The 6,039-nt window shown below is 38.6% G+C and overlaps 2 long non-coding RNA genes across 3 annotated transcripts; both read right to left on the bottom strand.

Annotated features, from left to right (window-relative positions):
* Positions 1–862: 862 nt before the first annotated feature.
* On the bottom strand, positions 863–1,399 carry LOC121972051. The gene is made up of 3 exons (XR_006109309.1): positions 1,348–1,399; positions 1,084–1,149; positions 863–907 (listed from the first exon to the last, which is right to left on the bottom strand). It is a non-coding gene; the product is annotated as an uncharacterized LOC121972051 (long non-coding RNA).
* Positions 1,400–1,648: 249 nt separating this feature from the next.
* LOC121971970 lies at positions 1,649–3,123 on the bottom strand. 2 transcript variants are annotated; one of them, XR_006109290.1, is made up of 5 exons: positions 3,082–3,123; positions 2,635–2,700; positions 2,287–2,404; positions 1,755–1,944; positions 1,649–1,675 (listed from the first exon to the last, which is right to left on the bottom strand). It is a non-coding gene; the product is annotated as an uncharacterized LOC121971970 (long non-coding RNA). The 2 variants fall into 2 exon arrangements; XR_006109297.1 differs by having other exon boundaries at positions 1,650–1,675; positions 1,768–1,944.
* Positions 3,124–6,039: the final 2,916 nt, after the last annotated feature.

Genomic DNA, 6,039 nt, shown 5'->3' with positions numbered 1-6,039 from the left:
ATAATGCAGAAACAACTAAATAAGCGTCATGTAACATCAAATGTTAGAATGAGGTATTGGGTAAAGGTATGTGTATAATTTATTTCATGGAACATCAAATGTAGAAACAGAGTTTTTTTTTCCTTCAACCAAACATTTAAAAAAAAATGAAAATTTCCAAAGCATGACATAACTGCCCAAATCTGCGTTGGATATAGATACTTGGATAATGACACTCAAACAGTGACACTAAGAGTGAACAATCACTAATCCTATTGAACACATGTACAATTTGTAAAAATAGCCATGTCAGAGATTGCGATCATACTCATGTTGAACTATATCAAGTCCAAGTAACATAGACATGGAACAGTTGTAGCATTGACACCATATTCAACCACACAAGCATTATCATACTAGAGATTTGAATGAACATTAGTTATCAAATTTCGTAAACAGTAAGCAGTAGAGTACTAGCCTTGTATGTTAAACTTGTTGAATGTACAATATCTCATAAGAAAGTTTACCTTTAATGTTATCACAATAATCACATCCAGAGAGAATACACAAATCAATGAACTGATCCATAGTGAGTCTTAGCTCTTCAAGAACCTGAAAAATAAGGATGAGAATAAATACAGTAATTCAATTAGCAATAAGCAGAATAAATATACCTTTGAAACGTCAAATTCCATCACAGAGATTTTTTTGGAACTAGGATCCATTAAATGATGGAGAAACCTTGGTACCCCAAAAGTTAAAGTATCCATGTTTTCTGAGGCATCCGCAAACACCTAGAGATTGATAACAAACAAATATGTTTAGGATATTAAAGTTAAAAAAATAAAATAGAATGTGTTACATTGTATCATTTTACCTTGTCACTTTTGCAAAGAGCTGCGCATTGAGCTTCTGCTTCACAGGGTGCCTTTAGATCAGAAAGATGAGTTTAGCTTCTAAAACTAGAGATACAATACTTGTATATTAAGCAATTGCATGCAGCTTTAGGAAATGTTTGCAAGAGAAAGTAAAATTGTGTCATTGTTAGTTCAAATTCTTTTAGCAAGGATAAAGAATTCAATAAGTGAAAGTGGACTAGTTTACCTCAATAGTAGGCACACCCATTAGTCTTAAGAGACGTTTACAATCTTCATTATGTTGCTTGGTTACCTGTGAAAAAACTCTACAGTCATCTACTGGAATCAAATTCTTCAAGAAAGTAATTTGAAAGTTCAAAATGTATTTAAAGAAACTCTATGTTACATATGAAGAAAACAGATAATCAGCATGCTAACTTTATGTTGATTGCATCATAATCAATAAGATCCTCATGATAATTTCCAATAAAATAGCAATATCAAAGATTACCTTGACAGTCCTTTTGCTGTACTTTTCAATTCCCTCCAAATCACCAGTCTGCAAACAACAAATCTAACCAAGATAGCAAAAGAAATTCTAGCACACTAAGGAGTCCCAATAAAGGTACTTGTTATGCACAAGCAATGACCTCAATTGTTGTGTTCAGATCGTTAGTTGCATCTTTCCTCTTTAAATATCTAAAGAATAAAATATGCTTAAAGATTATCATTATCTTGCAACTAAATAAAAGGAGGGGGACAATGACAAAACTATAAAGACTAGCCTTTTGGCAAGTTCTTGTTTCTTCAACTCTGGAGGTTGACCGTCAAATACATATCTGGCATAAAAAAGATGATAATAAAATATGGTGGCTGAATGATAAACAAAATGATATTTAGACATGCAAATGGACTTACACTGGCTCGATACCTGCTTCTAATAATCTGATAGTTCGATTGAACATCCCTTGCAAATGACTTATCGGCCATACAAAATGTCAAGAGTTAGAAGAAGAAATAAAAAAGTCCAACTCATGCATAGATTTTTCAATGAACTCTGCAAATTCTTTCCTAATTCCAGGAAGTCCTCGAGAATCACTATATGCACCTGATTGCTCGAAAGAAAGTTGAGATTCTTATCAGAATGACTAAAACAATATTTACTCATCAACATGAAAAAAATAACAAGGCCTGCAGATGATGTTTTGGGTTTGTTACATATAAAGATACAACTAAAAACTGGAATATGACACAAATGTTATGAAAAGGTCAACATAAAAATTGCTTGGGTTACAAATGCACAAACAAGTACAGAATACATTTCTTTTCCAGATCACCGTTAACAAGAGGAAACAAGTTGCAAAGCAGTTTAGCTTGAGAAACAGACTGCATCAAAAAGGAAAAGGTTTAAGTAGACTGCGAGTTGAAAATTGTAGGAATATGTGAATACCTAAACCACCCGAATTCAATGAAAGATAATGTTTAGCTCTTGCAATGACATCTGCTGGGAATAAAAGCCCGACATTAGGGTCATCCAATAGAAATGGAGCTTGGCACAATGCTACCACCTGGAGAATAGTATAGGTAAAAAATTACACCATTAAAAAGAGAAATCTAATGGAAAATGTCTCTTTATCTCAGGGAGCACAGAGAAGGAGAAATTGCTCCATGTACAAGGAATTTTTGACTTGTGAAGATGATTTTTTCTCACTGAGTTCCTTAAGTCAAGCAATAGAGAAGAATGATCAACACTTTGATACAAGTAGTTTTTAAGAAAGAATAAAGAGAAAATGGAAACCTGACGGGGAAATGTTAATGGCTTCTATCCGAGAGCATGAGGGTTCCCGACATTTGTGAAAATAATCTGCAAACAACAAAAAAAACCAATCTCATGGAAAGTAAGTCCAACTTGTATCTTGTTTCTTAAGAATAAATTGCAAGGGGAGTGCAGTATTATAACCTCAAATTTTAATCTCACAAGTGGCATCCCAACAAGCTAACAATAAAAAGAATCAAAGGCATATGTGCACTTCATATCTTGATACAAGCAATAAAGCAAACATATACAGTGCTAAATAACCCAGGAAGATATCTTCAACCAGATAACAAGAATGGAAAAAAAACAATCAAAGTCAGATCTTTCAGGAATCGAAATAAGAGTCTCTTTCAATAAAATTTATTCTATTTAACTCAAATCATGTTGTGGCACAATCAACGAAAATTGTGTATGAGAAAGCATCATAACCTTCTTCCCCTCCTTCTGCAACTCCGAAGCCCGCAGGTAAAGCTCCCCTTTGACAACATATGCAACTTTCTTCACATTCTCATTCAGCAACTTGTAGTCCAGCGGCTTCGGCGCCATCCTAATACTAATTAATGATTTAAAATCAGAACTTCTTATCTTAATACTAACTAAACAACAAAAGGAGTATAGAAGAGGTCACATGCTAATTTTATGATGGAAAGCAGATCAAACTTACTTGGACATCAAAGATTCTGCTGCCTTCTCCAGGCATGGAAAAATTAGCTTATTTTGACTGAAACTTGTTGACTCTCTTTGTTAGAAAATGGGCAGTCTTCTTGGAGCATATAATGTAGAAATATGCATCTCCGACTCTGCTGTAGTTCTATAGACATGAACAGAAACAACAATAAACAAGGATGCCATGGCTAAAATCCTGATGCCTTTGCAGTCTGCTATAGACCCTGCAGAAGAAGTGTAAAATACCGGAAAATAGGCGAATATTAATAAGGAAATTTTTCGGAATTTTTGGAAATTTTTCAAATATTTTTCGGAGCTCGTACGGATGAGTTGACGGGAATAAAAACGGGGCCCGGAAAAGCCTGTTTAGGCTACCCCATTTAAATGGGGAAAAGTTGAATTTCTAAATTCCTTTTTCTTTATTTATTTTTCTTTTCTTTTCTTTGTGTCGCCGTTCACTCCTTTCCCCTCGCGAACCCGAGCCCTAACCGCCGCCCTCTCCCTCGCGATTAAAGCCTCACCGACCCCTTCCTCTTTTCCTTCTTCGTCACCGAGCGATTCTCCGGCAGCCACATTTTCTTCCTTCTTCCTCCCCGAAGCCTGCCCAAGCGCCGGCGAGCGCTAGCCACTGCTGGTCAAGCCGTCGGCTGTGCCCTAGTGTCCTTGTTGACGGCGCCGACGCCCATAGAAGTTTCCTCTCCTCTGCCGACAGTCGTCCTCACGGAGTGATCCCGACGCCGCCGTCTTGCGTCGAGCAGCAGTGTCGCTGGCTACTCCTCCGAGGAGTGCCCTAGGTGCCGACGCCGAACCTCTCTTCCTCTTCTCCTTTCGGCATAGCCCTAGCAGCGGCCGACTCTCTGTCCAGCACCCGATCCCAGTGCCGTCGCTGTGCCCTAGCGAGCCCGACGCCACTCCTTGCCCCTGCCGCTGCACACTTTGCCCCAGAGCCGAACCGACCCTTTCTTCTGCCCTAGCCGAGCCTCACATTGGCGTGAGTTGCTGCCCTGGATTCTACTGAGCTTTGGCTTTAGGGTAAGCTGTTGGTTTAGAACTGTGGAGGTAAGGTTAGGGTTTAATTCACAGAGGTCGATGTATTGACTACAAATTTTGGGTGTTTGATGTGTAGATCAGTGGCTCACTCTAGCTACGACCATAGTTCCAGAAACAGGTGTTCCATCGACAAATTAACGACGAAGAATACGAATTTGGGTGAGTTTGGATTGAGGTAAATGCGTTGTTGCGCGTATAATTGATTTAGGTTTCAATTATTAATCTAATGGGTTGATTAGGGATTAGATAACTAACCCTAATTAACCGTTGGGTTTAATTAAGGTAGGTTGAGGGTTTATGACTAGGGTTTTACCTTAATTGGTCCTAGGGATTTTATTTAGCTGTTCATATGAAGTTAGCTAAATAAAATATAATTGTATTGGTGATACAGGACTTTGACGCGAGACGAGTATCTTGACGTCGGACTTGGACGATTGGATCTTTCCTATTGGAGGCGGGTACTTTTGACTTATGTCATTTGATATACATAGTAGTGAATTTAACAAGTTGCATTAATTATGTCCTTTATTTGTTTCGGTTAGTCACTACCCAATATCTGATACATGATTGATTGATTGCTTGATTTGCATTCCATGTATACTTTATTTGTTTATACATGCTTATAGGGGGTAGTGATATACCATGCTTCACCATGTTCAGGACCTAGGTTTTTTATACCTTCTGTCTACCTTTGATTCGAGATGATTCGTTGACCTAGGGTGCACTTTTCTAGATATATGGATTAGGTCAGGATGTTTTTATGGTTATTGCCATGCATCATATGCATGATTGCATGCTGTGCGATAGTCCGCTCCATTATTGTTGAGCACATCGCCAGTTACATGGATATGCACACACCACCACTCATGGGTTAGTGGTCGATTCAGGCAGAGTGTGTTGCAGTAGGGAAGTTGGTCCGCTCATGGGTAGTGTGACACAACGTGTTATCCAGAAGGGATTCCTCCCCGTCATCATGTACCGGGAGTTGAGAGCATTGCGCTCCCCCATTTATGATTTGGGGTAGGAGGATAGGTGTACTCCGACAGCATCCCATCCACTCAGTCACTCATCAGGAGTAGTGACGACAGAGTGCACGGTTGTTACAGCCCTACCCACTCGACCGCACTATTGTGTGAGATGATCGACTGGCGTCAGGGGTGACCAGGACGTATCATTGGCATTATATGCATGATGCATTTATTGCTTGTGTTTGTGTTTGCTGCATTTATATGCTGTATATTGTTTGGATACCTATGTTTGACATGCATACAGGATTTCCCTATCCCTCGAACTGTTTGACCTTTTACTCAGGACCTGGTTAGTATAGTATTCTCCTATTTACTTCAGATGCATTTTTATCTTTCTTATCAGGAGACTGTACGCATGATTAGTGCTAGGTGTTATTTCCCTACTTTGTATATCAGTTGTACCTGCTGAGTGTTGGACTCACCCCGCCTCCATTGTTGATATTTTCAGGTTGATGCTGTCTGGAGAGAGTTCCAGTTGCTGGTCCCTGCAGACCTCGAGGATATGATTAGTCTTTTGGTTTTTCTTTCATAGACTATGTTTTAAACTTGTTTTGTTTTTGGATTATTCTACTTATGGACATGGTACAGATTTTATTATGTCGATGGATTTGGATTTGGATTTTATTCTACTACATGCCTGCCT

The sequence above is a fragment of the Zingiber officinale genome, chromosome 1B, assembly GCF_018446385.1.
Source record: "Zingiber officinale cultivar Zhangliang chromosome 1B, Zo_v1.1, whole genome shotgun sequence".
Classification (NCBI taxonomy): domain Eukaryota; kingdom Viridiplantae; phylum Streptophyta; class Magnoliopsida; order Zingiberales; family Zingiberaceae; genus Zingiber; species Zingiber officinale.
The sequence above is the reverse complement of the archived record's forward strand: the minus strand, read 5'-3'. Positions and strand labels throughout refer to the sequence as shown.